General features: G+C 37.4%; 1 protein-coding gene across 11 annotated transcripts in view; it reads right to left on the reverse strand.

Moving 5' to 3' along the window:
* ZNF280D (zinc finger protein 280D) overlaps positions 1-13,955 on the reverse strand; it is a 142,034-nt gene extending 128,079 nt beyond the window's left edge. For 7 of the 11 annotated variants that reach the window (XM_077128008.1, XM_077128006.1, XM_077128004.1 and 4 more), the window contains exon 1: positions 13,682-13,953. The gene's annotated coding sequence lies outside the window, so the exon portion shown is untranslated. Of the gene's footprint in view, positions 1-2,461; positions 2,519-3,965; positions 4,049-13,396; positions 13,490-13,681 lie in introns of those variants that run through there. The other 4 variants (XM_077128002.1, XM_077128001.1, XM_077128003.1 and 1 more) reach the window with 4 other exon arrangements.
* Between the last annotated feature and the right edge of the window lie 1,046 nt (positions 13,956-15,001).

Here is a 15,001-nt window from a genome sequence, read left to right on the forward strand (position 1 = left end):
GCCAAAAACTAAAGGACAAATACTGTATGGTCCCACTGATGTGAATGGACATTCAAGAATAAACTTGGAATATGTCATTGGTAACAGAGTCCAGCAGGAGGTAGAAACAGGGTAAGATAATGGGTAATTGGAGATGAAGAGATACAGACTGTGCAACAGGACTAGATACAAAAACTCAAAAATGGACAGCACAATAATACCTAATTATAAAGTAATCATGTTAAAACACTGAATGAAGCTGCATCTGAGCTATAGTTTTTTTGTTTGTTTGTTTGTTTTTTACTATTATTATTACTTTTATTTCTTTTATCTATATTAACATTCTATATCTTTGTCTGGTGTGTCGCTAGTTCTTCTAAACCGATGCAAATGTACTAAGAAACGATGATCATGCATCTATGTGATGATGTTAAGAATTACTGATTGCATATGTAGAATGGTATGATTTCTAAATGTTGGGTTAATTTCTTTTTTTTTCCATTAATTAATAAAAAAATAAAAAATAAAAAATAAAAATAAAAAAAAAAGATGGAAGCACTCCAAGAGTCCATCAACTGAGGAATGATAAACAAAATGTGGTATATACTTACAATGGAATATTATTCAGCAGTAAAAAGGAATGAAATTCTGAAATATGCAATAACATGGATGAGACTTGAAGACATTATGTTGAGTATAAGTCAGAAGCAAAAGGACAAATATTGTGTGATCTCACCAATATGAACTAATTATACTATGTAAACTCACGGACACAGAATCTAAAATATAGGCTACCAGGAAATAGAATGAAGCTAGAGAACAGGGAGTGGTTGCTTAAGATGTACAGAATATTTAACTAGAATAAATTTAAATGAGTGGAAATGGAGAGAGGTTATGGGGAGCACATGTTTTAAGTATAAATAATAGTGCTGAATTGTGTAAATATAGTTAATAGGGGAAGTTTAGCGTCATATATGTCAACAGAAGAAAAGCCAGAGGTTAAAACATGGGAATGCATAACTCAATAAATCTTGTGATAGATGATGACTGTGATGAATAGTGCAAATACAAAAAATATTCCTCCATGAACTAGAACAAATTTAGAAAAGTGGTACAAAGAGTTAATGATACAGCGGTAAATGGGGAGGAAACTATGACTACAGCCCAATGCAAACTATGGGCTATAGTCAACAGTAATATCTTAATATCCTTTCATTAACAGTAACAACTGTACTGCACCAATGTTAACCATCAAAGACAATGAGAAATAGTACAGGATGTCTTGGGTTTTCTCTTTATTTTTAATTCCACTTCTTGGAGTAATGAAAATGTTTGAAAAACAATTGTGGTGATGAGCATACAAATACGTGATGATGCTGTGAGTCCCTGATTGTATTCTTTGAATGGATTTTTGGTGTGTGAATATATTTCAGTAAAATTGCATTTTTAAGAACATGCAATTTTTTTTTATGGTACTGGCATAAAGACTGACATATTGACTAACAGAATCAAATTGAGAATTCAGAAATAGGCCCTCACTTGTATGGCCAATTGATATTTGATAAGACTGCCAAATCCACAACTGAGACAGAAGAGTCTCTTCAAAAAATGGTGCTGGAAGAATTGGATATCCATAAACAAAAGAATGAAAGATGATCCCTATCTCACCACTTACACAAAAATTAATTCAAAATGGATCAGAGATCTAAATAGAAGAACCAGGGCATAAAACAAAGAAAATGTAGTGAAGTACCTTTAAGATCTTGTGGTAGGCAATGGTTTTTTAGACTTTATAGCCAAAGCACAAACAATGAAAGAAAAAAATAGGTAAGTGGGGCCTTCTCAAAATTAAAAACTCTGTGCTTCAAAGGGCTTTGTCAAAAAAGTGAAAAAGCAGCCTACTCAATGGGAGAAAATATTTGGAAACCACCTATCTGATCAGGGTTTAGTATCTAGAATATACAAAAAACTCTTACAAATCAACAATAAAGACAACCCAATTTAAAAATAGGAAAAGGACTTGAATAAGCACTTTTCCAAAGAGGAAATAAAAATGGCCAAAAAGGACATGAAAAGATGCTCACCTTCACTAGTTATTAGGGAAATGAAAATCAAAACCAGAAGATATCATTTCACACCTATTAGAATGGCCACTATTTAAAAAACAGAAAACTACAAGTGTTGGAAAGGATGTAGAGAAATAGGAACATTTATTTACTGCTGGTCGGACTGTAAAAGGGGGCCACTACTGTGGTTTCGTGGTTCTCCAGGAAACTAAGTATGGAACTGCCATGTGATCTGGCAATCCCACTACTAGGTACACCCAGAAGAACTGAAAGCAGGGATGCAGACAGACATTTGCACATTAATGCTTACAGCAGCCAATATTCAAAATTGTCAAAACACAGAAGCAACCCAAGTGCCCATCAACTGATGAATGGATAAACAAAATGTAGTATACACATGATGAAATATTCTTCACCTCTAAGAAGGAATGATGTCCTGATGCATGTGACAACACGGATGAACTCTGAGGACCCTATGTTGAGTGAAATAAGTCAGACACAAAAGGACAAATATTGTATTATCTCTCTAACACAAAACTCACTATAATAAAGCAAATTAGTTAGAACCTATAATATAGGCTACCAGAAGATAGAATGGGGGTAGAGAATAAGGACCTTATGCTTAATTTGTACAGAATTCATAACTGGGTTGATTGTAAATGTTTAGAAATGGATAGTTATGATGGTAACACATTATTATGAGTGTAATTAACACCACTTAATTATGTGTGTAAATGTGGTTAAAGAGAAAGTTTTGGTTTGTTTATGTTATAGAAGGAAAGCTAGAGGATAAAATATAGGGCTGTATAACACTGTAAGCCTAGTTATGGATAATGACTGTGGTTAATAGTACAAATATAAGAAGTTTCTTTCAGGAATTATAACAAAGGTATGTTGCTTTTATAAGATGTTAATAATAGGGTGGTATTTGGGGAAAAAATACACCTAAAGCAAACTTTGCACCATAGTCAACAGAAATATTTTCATATTCTTTAATTAGTTGGGACAAAGGTGTGACGCCAATGCAAAGAGTCAACAATAGGGGGATATATGGGATGTTGCATTTTTTACATTACCTACCAGTTCTCCAATTAAAAATAACAAAAAAAAGCAGTGCCAATTTTCTTATTTATCTCTATTTAATAAAGTTACTTACAGTGAACCTCATCATGCTATTTGTTTATGGGGGTTACATCTAGTCATATTTACTATATTAGAAAACTGAGAAATTTTTAACTGAATTTGTTATATTTAAATAACTGTATTTACTTAAATATAACAATAAATCCATTCCATGTTAACATAATTGTTTCTACAAAAAAAATTATATTTCACAAAACAAAAAATTTAGTGTCTGGAAGAGCTGCACTGTTTTACATTTTTGCAAATCTCTTTAATATCTGTCATATAAAAGACAGGTGGATTTTTATACATGTTCCTGTGTTCCATCTGTTGCACTAAATTGCTTTGGCTGAAGTTGTGAAGAAAATGCAGCCTCACAAGATAGGTGGCTGGTAAAGGGAGGACATCATACCACCCTCGAAAGGGCCTCAAGGCCCCAGTTCACACTTAAGAACTGCTGCACTACATAAACATTTAAAGTGAAAAGTCTTGGTTTAAATTTTAAAATAAATAAATAAAGAGGTAAAAAATTTTGAAGTTGTATACCAATCCAAGGGAGTACTACAGTAATTTTAAGCTGTCAAGTAATGTTCAAAAGATAAGCACAACACTGAAAAAAGCATTTATTCAGCATTAAATATGTATAAGGCATTGTATTTAAAAGCACAACAAAGCAAAATATACATCATTCCAAAAATCACATTTGTCCATTCTGGAGAAAAAGATACTAAAGGAGAAAAGTAGAAATGTTTGCAATGAAAATGACTACAAAAAAATATTTTTATTTAATCCAGTTACCCAAAGAGTTTAAATACAACACTCTGATATTTGAGGGTTCCAGTTCACCATTTTTTACTATGGAGGATCTTTGAAGCTGAAGCCTGGAAGGAACAGAAGAAAGAAATGACAACAAAATATTTTAGAACAAAAACCTTAAAGAGTAACTACCTAAGTATTATTTGCATATACTGGAGATATCGCGCTAGAGAGCATGATAGGCTGAAAACCTATCATGATAGTAAAAGGAGAGGTAGGTAGGTTTAACAATGGGAGGGGACAGTGTGGGGTCAGAACTCTGTCTAACTGCACAAATTAACCATTAGTCTTTATAATACTATCAGAGTCCACAGGAACCAAATTTAGTTTATAATTTCTTCAGCAGTTTTAGCTTTGTAAGGATTGACATTTTATGACATTCTTTTGTAGAGGTCTTTGAACAAAAAAGGTAAATCTTATTTTTTAAAATAGAATAAAACTCATTCAATCTTACAATTACCACGAGACTACATAATCCTACACATCGAAGATAATTATGAGATCTTAGTGATTTTATTTTTCTTACATTTTGAAATATTTTGCTGATTCCATCATTCTAGGTATTATTTCACCATTACTCATCAATTATTCCCAACTAAGCGGAAAAAAAAAATGGTAACAATTATGTAATTGCCTAGGAGTATGATGCAACAGTGAAATAAACTGTCATAACACATTATCCTTCACTTTTTTTGCTACTGTCTTACTGCTTTGCACAAAATATTGCATCAACTTTCAAGGGCATAAAAAAACTGAAGAATTCATCTTTGTAATCTACTTTGTTTTCATTGAATATTGAATAATTTTCTTTGTATGCTGGCAGCAAATAACTTGTTCTGAGTTTTACAGGTCCAGAGCCAGCAAAGAGAAATATGCTTTACGACAGACCATGCCTGTAGCTGACTGTGATGAGATTTTCAACTGTTTCTGATTTTGTATTCTATTTGTATTGTTAGAGAAATTTGTAAGGCTTTCTGATATTGTCATGGAATGAATGTATTTTGCATTTGGAAAGAACATATCTTTTGGGGGTCCAAAGGGTAGAATCTGTCAGTTTGAATCTATGGTGGAAATTCAATATTGCTGGCTGGGAGCATTTTCATTGATCCCATGGAGAAGTGACCCACCCAATTATGGGAGGAAACTTTTCTTTTTTTTAATTTTTAAATTTTTTTTAAACATAACAACATAGAAACACGAACATTCTTGCCATATGATCATTCCATTCTTGGTATATAATCAATAACTCACAATATCATCACATAGTTGTATATTTATCACCATGATCATTTCTTAGAACATTTGCATCAATTCAGGAAAAAGAAAAAAACTCATACATACCATAGCCCTTACCCTTCCCTCTCATTGACTGCTAGTATTTCCATCTACCCAATATATTTTAGCCTTTGTTTCCCCTATTTTTTTCCTATAACCCTTACCACTCCCTTTCATTGATCACTAGCATTTCAATCTACTAAATTTATTTTAACATTTGTTCCCTCTATTACTTATTTTTAATCCATGTTTTACTTATCTGTCCATACCGTAGATAAAAGGAGCATCGGACACAAGATTTCCACAATCACACAGTCACATTGCAAAAGCCGTATACAATCATCTTCAAGAAACATGGCTACTGGAACACAGCTCTTCATTTTTAGGCACTCCCCTCCAGCCTCTCCAATATACCTTAACTAAAAAGGTGATATCTATATAATGCGTAAGAATAACTTCCAGGAGAACCTCTCGACTCTGTTTGAAATCTCTCAGCCACTGACACTTTTTGTTTCATTTCTTTCTTTCCCCTTTTAGTCTAGGTTTTCTCATTTCCTTGATGCTGAGTCCCAGCTCATTCTAGGATTTCTGTCCCACACTGCCAGGAAGGTTTACACCCCTGGTAGTCATTGTCCCATGTAGAGAGGGGGAGGGCAGTGTTATGTTGGGAGGGAGGGGGAGAGAGAGAGACAGAGAGAGAGACAGAGAGACAGAGACAGAGAGAGAGACAGAGACAGAGACAGAGAGCGAGTGAGAGAGGTGTTAGGCTTAATTTTTTTTAGCCTATCCTCTGCGGGGATAAGTTTCATATGAACAAACCCCAAGATTGGGGGCTCAGCCTATTGTTGATTATCCCCACGGCTTGTGAGAATATCAGGAATTCTCCACACAGAAGTTGAATTTTCGCCCTTTCTTGTTATTCCCCCAAGGGAACTTGGCAAATATTTTATTCACTGTTCAAATCACTCTGGGATTTATCGGGGCATCACTCTAGACAAACCTACAAAATCTCATGCCCTACTCGTTAGTTTTAAAATTTGAATTACCATCTATTTTCAACCCCCTACAATACTGACATTCCTTTGTTCTTCCTCATGTAAAAACATTTTTTAGTTTGTACATTTAGTTCATTATCATTGTACACTCTAGGCATTCCTAGATTATACTATCTGTCTTTATCGTCTGTCTTTTCTTCTGATTTCATTTGTGCCCCCAGCCCTCTTCCCTCTATCATTCTCACATTCAGCTTCATTCAGTGTACTAACATTAGTGTATTACAGTAAGGCAGTATTGTGCTATCCATTTCTGAATTTTTACAATCAGTCCTGTTGCACAATCAGTATCCCTTCAACTCCACTTACGCATTATCTACCCTATTTCTATCTCCTGATGGTCTCTGTTCTTAGCTGAAATTCTCCCAGTTCATTCACTAATTTTAGTTCCTATCAGTGAGACCACACTTGTCCTTTTGTTTCTGGCTAATCTCACTCAGCATAATGTCCTCAAGGTCCATCCCTGTTGTTACATACCTCATAACTTCACTCTGTCCTACAGCTGCATAATATTCGATCGTATGTATATACCACAGCTTGTTTAGCTACTCGTGTGTTGATGGACATTTGGGCTGTTTCCATCTCTTGGCAACTGTGAACAATGTGGTTAAAAACGCTGGTGTGCAAATGTCCGTTTGTGTTCTTGCCCTCATGTCCTCTAAGTTGATACCTAGCAATGGTACCACTGGATCATATGGCAATTCTAAACTTAACTTCCTGAGGAACCGCCAAACTGCCTTCCACAGCGGTTGTACCATTTTACATTCCCACCAACGTGGATAAGTGTGCCTCTTTCCTGTGGGTGGTAACTTTTGAACAGATAGCTTCCAAGGAGTTGTGACTCTACCACTAATCCTTTAAAAGAGAAAACATTTTGGAGAGAGTCCCTTTTTAGAGCCATGAGAAAGCCAGAGCAGAACACGGCAGAACCACAGAGGAGAGAGTCCACCAGGCAGGGGATTTTGGAGATGAAGAAGGAAAATGCCTTCTGGGGAGCTTCATGAAACAAGAGGTCTGGAGAGAAAGCCAGCAGATGCCACCAGTTCGCCATGTGGCTTTCCAACCAATAGAGAAACACTGAACGCCATCAGCCTTCTTAAATCAAGGAATCTTTCCCAGGAGGCCTTAGATCAGACATTTCTATAGACTTGCCTTAATTGGGATATTTCCATGGCCTAAAAACTGTAAACTTGCGACACATTAAATTCCCCTTTTTAAAAGCCATTCTGTTTCTGGTATATTGCACTCTGGCAGCCAGCAAACTAGAACATTGCCTATAATGAAAGAGAAGAAAATCGGCGAAGGTATTTTATAGTAATTAGATGAACCAGAAGATGAAGACAGCAGCACTTTAGACATTGACAAAGACAGTTAAATTGACCATATAAGGGAAATCTCAGATAAAGACTTCAGATGAGATACCCTAGATAATTTTTCTCAAACTCAGTAATCAATAAGAGAACAATAAATTTCTAAAAACAAAACGGAAATATGGTATTTTCACTCAACAGGAAAAGACTTAAGCACGCAATGTTTTTACAAGACCCTGGACCATGATGTTTTGCTAAAAGGATATTTAACAGTATTCTTTCATCCTTTACGTTTGTGCAGTAAACTTTACTTAATATAGTACATAAGTGGACAAGTACTGAATGCAGGCATATAAAAGGTGACTAGAAGGAAGCAGATGACGCAGAAATTTTTAAAATTCACAGGACTGAATTTTAACTGGTGTTTATAAATCTAAAGCTAAAGACACTTTATAATTATGGTGCAAAAAGAAAATGGCCATCCTCTCATCAACAAAATTATGAACAAAAAAATTCTTCAAGTATTACTTTTTTGTGTGTATACCGTGTGGTGGGGGTCACATTTCATTCTTTTTCCATGTGAATATCCCATTATTGCAGCACTGTTTGTTGAATTTTTTTTTGGAGGGGGAGGGGGAGTGCACAGGCCAGGAATCAACCTCAGGTCTCTGATACAGTAGGCAAGAACCCTACCACTGAACTACCCTTGAACCCCAAATTATTACATTTTGATGATCCACACGAAAAAGAAGTCCTAAAAGGAATAAGTTACAGTCTATTAGAGAAGTATTCGAAATCTAGAATTAACACTGACAAGATTAATATGTTCCATGTTAGTGCACAACAGTTGATGAGTAATTAGTTGCATTAATAGAATATTGCCCATGTTTGGAAAAACAAGGAACAAATCTGGGCATGTGACAATGAAACATTATATGCTTGTGTACAAATCTACACAAATAGATTCAGGAAAGGGGTAAGAATTGAACCAAGGGTAACAAGTTCTACAAGATCTAGCACAAGAACTTAAAAATTCATCAGAAATATAACTTGAACAAAATTTTTTTTAAGTTTAGAATTGGCTGAGAAGTACCCAGAAATAAACTTTCTTTAGTTGGTACCATTAGGTAGAAATGGGTTGAGTTTCTGCAAATTTTTACAAATAGAAAAGGAAGAAAAGTCAATTGTGCACAACCAAGATTTCAAACACATCCAATTAAGTCTTACTTTATTAATTTGTTAAGCTGCCAGAATGCAACATACCAGCAATGGAATGGTTTTTTAAAAAGGAATTTATTAAGTTCCAAGTTTACAGTTCTAAGCCTATAAAAATGGCCAAACTAAGGCATACAGGGATAGATATGTTATTTCACAAAACTAAGATGGGTCTGAAACACCTCTGTCAGGTAGGAAGGCATGTGGCTGGTATCTGTTGGGGTCTTTGGCTTCTGGTTTCAAATAGCTTCCCTGGGGACATTTACTTTCTTCATCTCCAAAGGTCTCTGGCTCTGTGGACTCTGTCACTTCTGCTTTCCAAGTGTCTGGCACCTCCAACTGTGTGTTTCTGAACTTTCTCTAAAATGTTTCCTCTTTTAAAGGATTCCAATAAACTAATCAGACCCATCTTGAATAGGTAGAGTCAATCTCATATAATTATAAAGGTCACACCCATAATTGAGCATGCCACACCTCTGTGGAGATAATCTAATGAAAAGTTTCTGCCCTACAATATTAAATCAGGATTAAAAGAAACACCTGCCCCCACAAGACTGAAACAGGATTAAAACATGGCTTTTCTAGAGTACATAATACTTTTATACCAACACACTTACTGTCCTAAAAAAACAAATTATTTTCAAAGCTCAATGCATTCTCAGTCATCAACAGATTCAAAAACACTTGCATAAATTATTTTGCAGTATTCTGTACTATAGAGACTAAAGTAGGGATAAATACACTCAGTAAGAGAGTCAGATATGTTGTCAATATAAATTTCCAATTTCCTATCTGTCACTTAAGACTACAATTTACTTTCTATTTATAAAAACTGCTATTCCATGTAGGTACTTCCCTGTTAATTCATATAGCAAAAAGAAAAGAAAAGAAAAATCCTCTCGATATGTGTCTTAGTTTGTCAAGGCTGCTATAACAAACACCACATGAGATGGCTTAAACAACAAGAATTGTCTCAGTTTTGGAGGTAAGAGTAACATCAAGGAGTTAGCAAGGCTTGCTCTCTCCTGGAGTCTGTGGTGTTCCAACAATACTGCAGCATATAGCGATCTCTCTCCTTGTCTCCTTGTGTCTGCTCCTCTGATTTCCCCTGACTTCTGACTTTTATCTGCTGACTGCATCTGAGTTTCCTTTGCTCATAAGTATTCTAGTCATAAGGCTAAGGCCTATCCTGATTCAATCCGGCCTCATCTAAAAAGGATCTTCAGAGATTCTATTCACAAATTAGTCCACATCCTAACATCTTCAAAGGTCCTTTTTACAAATGGATCCACATCCACAGGACCAGAAGTTAGACTTAAACATGTCTTTTGTGGGACGCAATTCAATTCCCAAAAGCATGATTCTAAAAGTTAAAAGCAAACAAGTAATACGGGACATGACTCCCAGGAATGAGCCTGGCCCTAGCATCAAGGAATTGAGAATGCCTTCTTGACCATAAGGGGGAAAAGTAAGGTAACAAAATAAGGTTTCAATGGCTAAGAGATTTCAAATAGAGTCACGAGGTCATTCTGGAGGTTATTCCTATGCAAGCTTTAGTCAGATATTACAAATTGCCAGGGTATCACAGGCTCCAACCTGAAATTACTGAAAACCCTAAGAAAAACCTAGAGCTCTAAGACTCTGTAAAAAAGTTCTACTTATTAAGTTTATTATTCAGAAACCTAAAACCTCCGGATTGTTCCTACGCCAGATAAGCCACAAAACTTGCAGGTACCAGTCTCTTCCAGAGCATCAACCAGTTGTATTTCCCTACTCCACAATGTTGACACCCCTTTCCAACATATATAAGTTAGAATGGTCACTGCCCAAATATCCGTGAAGACTGAGAGAATGATCAAATGGAGGGAGTTGTAACAGACAGACCGGATTTAACAAATGATTATGACTACCAAATCATTATATAGATCATTTTTTGTTTCTAGAATATTAGAACAGCCAGAAGGAAATTCCTGAAATCATGAAACTGCAACCTACACTATACTTTGAAATTCGTTCAGTAACTATTTGTTAAGCTGAACTTTGAAATTTGTCACTTCTCTGCATATTTCACAATAAAAAAAGATTTTAAAAAAAGAAACGAGTGGAAGAGAGGAAGGTATAAAATTGTGTATTTTGTTCTTCCTCGCCTTCCTCTCCCCTATTAAAAAATCCATTTCTGATTAATAAAACACTGGGCTGTAGAAGCAGGCCAGGACCAGATAGCCTAACTAGAGAGAATGGGTTCAACTGGAAAACAATGAGACTTGTAGCCCTCAAACATCAATCCACCTCAAAATCTTTCCATTTAACATAGTTCATTACCGCTACAAGAGCCCTAGGCAAATGTTCAAAGCAGGTAAAGTCTTTCAGTCTGACTCCTACATTCTGCCTCATCTCCCTATACACCTAATGCTGGTGGCCAGGTGGTAGCAGTAATTTCAAGTTCCCTAAATTAGATAACTCCTGTCCTCCGAAATTGACCCCCTCCTTCTTCCTAACCCTCAATCTCCCATTGTTAGAAGGCTCCTCTCAACTATGTGTTTATCAGATTTTTACAGACAAATTCATGCCAAATAGTAATTTCAACAAGTCACCCACAGATTAGTTGTTAACTGCAAAGGGAAACCCTTATAATAGAAAGATAAACCTATCACCATCTTATCCAAAAGATCAAACAGGATCACAAATAAAACAGCCCTACTTTATGTGCCTCCTGATGTCCTATAATCTGAAGTACACAGCATGACATACGTATTCTTGTAAAATAAATATCAAACCTGAATTTACTCAAGCCTTTAGACCTAATTTCAAGTTTATAGAAAATAGTCATTAGAGGGAACTTAAACACCATGAGGAGGAAACTGTCAGTAAAACACAGAATGTAGGTTATCCTACAAGGCTGTCAAAGGTAAATGGAGGAAAAAAATTAGGGAAGTATTCTAAATTAAGAGACTTGATACAACAAATGTAATGCACGATAGGATCCTGGTTCCAAATAAATGACTAAAAAGGCTATGTCTGAAACAACTGGTGAAATTATATCAGATATTAGGGAATCGTCCTTAATTTTCTTAGTAGTGATTATGCTATTGTGGCTATGTAGAAAAATGCCCTTAATTTTATAAGACATATACTGACATATATTCAGTAGAGATGAACTGTCACAATAGCTGCCTCTTATTCTGAAATGGTTCACAAAATGGGTGAGATAGGTAGACAAAGCAAATGTGTCAAAATGTTAACAGTTGTTGAAAGTAGGCAGTAGCTATCAGGGTTCCAGGTGGGCTATTCCTAAATGTTTCAATATGTATGGGGAAAAAACATGCTTATTTAAATAAAAAGTTAAGAAATAAACTCTTAAAAAAATACAAAGAGTTGGGTAGTATTTATTAATTTTTTTTTTAGATTTGCCTCCTTACCCACCTCACCCTCACAAAGAAATGAAGCATAAAGTGAACTGAGCACTGAATGAGGAGTTAGAAGACCTGTGTTCTAAAATTGGCTCTATCACTTTCCAGCCACATGACCTCCATCAAGTCCTCTTCCTGAGGCTGTTTCCTCACCTTAAAAACAGTCTAATCAATACAAACCAAAAATTCTTCAAAAAGGACTACGAGGAATAAACTGGAACATATTAGTGAAAGATAAAATGCAAAATACAATTACAATGGAATTTGTACTGATGTTAAAATTAAAACATCAAGAACACACAGCCCTAACTTAACTTTATAAGCAAACTAGTGCCTTCACAGACTCAGTAAATTTCTGCTTAGAGACTATTTGAGTTGGCACAGTAATTCCCAAAGCAGGACAGCCTACGAATGTTAAAAGGTTTTGTAGTTTAAGACTCTCTTTCTAGAATTCGATTTTATATTTAATGACACTAAAAGACGTTGAATTCTTAAGACTGACAGTGCAAACCTAAAATCAATTTTAAAAAATTTAAGTTTACAGTGGATTTTTTTAAAACTAACAAATCTCTGCAAACAAAGAGAATCTCTTGGAAGATCTCCTATGCTTGTAAAAACTGGTTCATGCTAAACATTTTTCCTCTCTAGTAGATTTCTCCTTAAAAGCATGAAAACGTGCGACAAGTTGGAAGGAACTCCTTCCATCTCTAGAGTAGGCTAAAACCTCGGAATGAGATCATTCCTTCCGTCTCGTTAAGTGAAACCTGCAAAGCTCAGTAAGAAAACCGTATTCAATTCCACGTTTCTCCTCAGAGCCCTTTCTTCTGTAGACAATAACGGGACTTCTATGGCAGAGCTGGGAAGTCTCCTTGACAAGAATGAGAATTCAAGAGTAGAATAACCAGTCACCTGGGCAAGGGGAAGGGAAGGAATAAAAAAACGGGGGGCCCTGGGGTCCCCGATGCCTGAAAGTTCGGAACCCCCTTCTGGTCTCTTTCCCTACCACTGAAGAGAGTCAGGGATGGGCTGCTCAGAGAAGAGGGTGGGTCTCCGTCAATAATCAGCAAAAATAAAAGTAAAAATGTACAAAAAAACAAAGGGAGTTGCCTTCATCGAGGCCAGAACCAGGTTTAGGATATACAAGCGCACACCCTAGGATGTGAAGAGAAGGTGGCGGCCTGCGCGGCCCGGGCCTGTCGCAACGGACCTGGCTGTGGCGTCGCGCCGGGATCCCTCCCCCGCCAAGGCAGGCGCAAGATGGCGGCCCCAGCCTCCGCCGCGGAACTCGTCCCCTCCCCCGCGCCTTGGGCGCCCCGGGCGACCCGCGCCGGCCTGGAGACCCGCAGCCCACCGCCCCCAGAGCAAGGCGGCGCAGGCCGCGCGGGAGGGCCGCTGCCTGCTGCGGCGCGGGGAGGGCGGGGGCGGGGGGCACTTACCGTGAGCGGAGCGGATCGGCCTGACTGGGGCCCTGAGGAGGAGGAGAAAGAGGAGGAGGAAAAGGAGGAGCACGAAAACACTACACGGCGGCGACGGCAGCGGCTCCCATTGCGGAGCAGGCAGCTGAACCGTGGGAAGGAGGGAATGGGGGGGTTCGCGTGAAGTCAACGCGCTGCCTCATGGGTAGAGTCCGGGTCATCCTCCTGGCGTCCGGGTTCCCTTTCTTCCCGCCGACGCGGGAGGCGGGCGCGGGCATGTGCGCAGGCTGCGGGCGAGGCCGGGGCTTGGGCGTGGGTGTGGACGCGGGTGCCACGCAGGCCCGCCTCAGGCTGCAATCCGAAATCCAGGCTGCACCCCGAATCTGACGTCGTGGAATCACGAGTTCCAGGTCCTCCTGGTGTGTAATAGCTAGTTCTCTGCAGCCTTGAAAAGTAAAAAGGTTAAGGAAGAGAGGCGCCATTAGAAAGAACTACTGTGCCTGAGAGGCGAAGACATAAACTAGACCATGAAAGGAATAAAGTTAGGTTATTTTAATAGTAGGTTAATTTTACCATATTTCTTTTAACCATATTATTTTCTTGGTCTCCTTGTAATTCCTAACTCTACCTTATGAATGCCTCTAACAATTAAAAAAATAAAGGCAAATGCATTTTTACAAGAAAAGCACTTGCTTGCCAAGATTCTGGGTGCTTAAACATTTGCTGAATATTGTGTTATGACTGGTAAAGAAAGTTTCCTCTCCCATTTGTCTTCACAAGATCAATGGCAGTAGTGATGTAGCTCTCAAAAGTGACCTAGACTCGAAATCATCTCCCTAGATCCTTAACTCTAACACATGATAATTGAACTAGTTTATTCTTTCTCATTCAAAATGCCCCCTAGCCTTTTTCAATTACTTATCTTGACAGTGACCTCTATATTAATTACCACTCCCAGATTAATCTTCTCAAAATGCCACTTGGATCACCTCCAAAGACCTGGGGTGCCTACAGGTAAGCATGACTTAGTGTCATTAGGTCTGGAATACAGTCTATCATATTTTTTTCTTTCCTGTAAGCTTCACAGGAAAAAAGAGAGAATAATCAAAATAACGAACATGGAAAGTTAAAAGTTCCAAATCCTTGGGGCATTCTTAGGTTATAAAGGTTTGAGGGGTAGTTCCTAAAGGTTGATAAAGTATGTTACAGTAAGGAAGTGAATTTAAGATTTCACTATTCTAGAATCTGGTACTCACTTTGCAGAGACAAAAATTTTATGTTGTCAACCTCCAGAGCTAATTTAAATCCGGGATGATTCATGCCTACCAAACTTATGAGAGA

The sequence above is a fragment of the Tamandua tetradactyla genome, chromosome 14 (genome assembly GCF_023851605.1).
Source record: "Tamandua tetradactyla isolate mTamTet1 chromosome 14, mTamTet1.pri, whole genome shotgun sequence".
Taxonomy (NCBI): domain Eukaryota; kingdom Metazoa; phylum Chordata; class Mammalia; order Pilosa; family Myrmecophagidae; genus Tamandua; species Tamandua tetradactyla.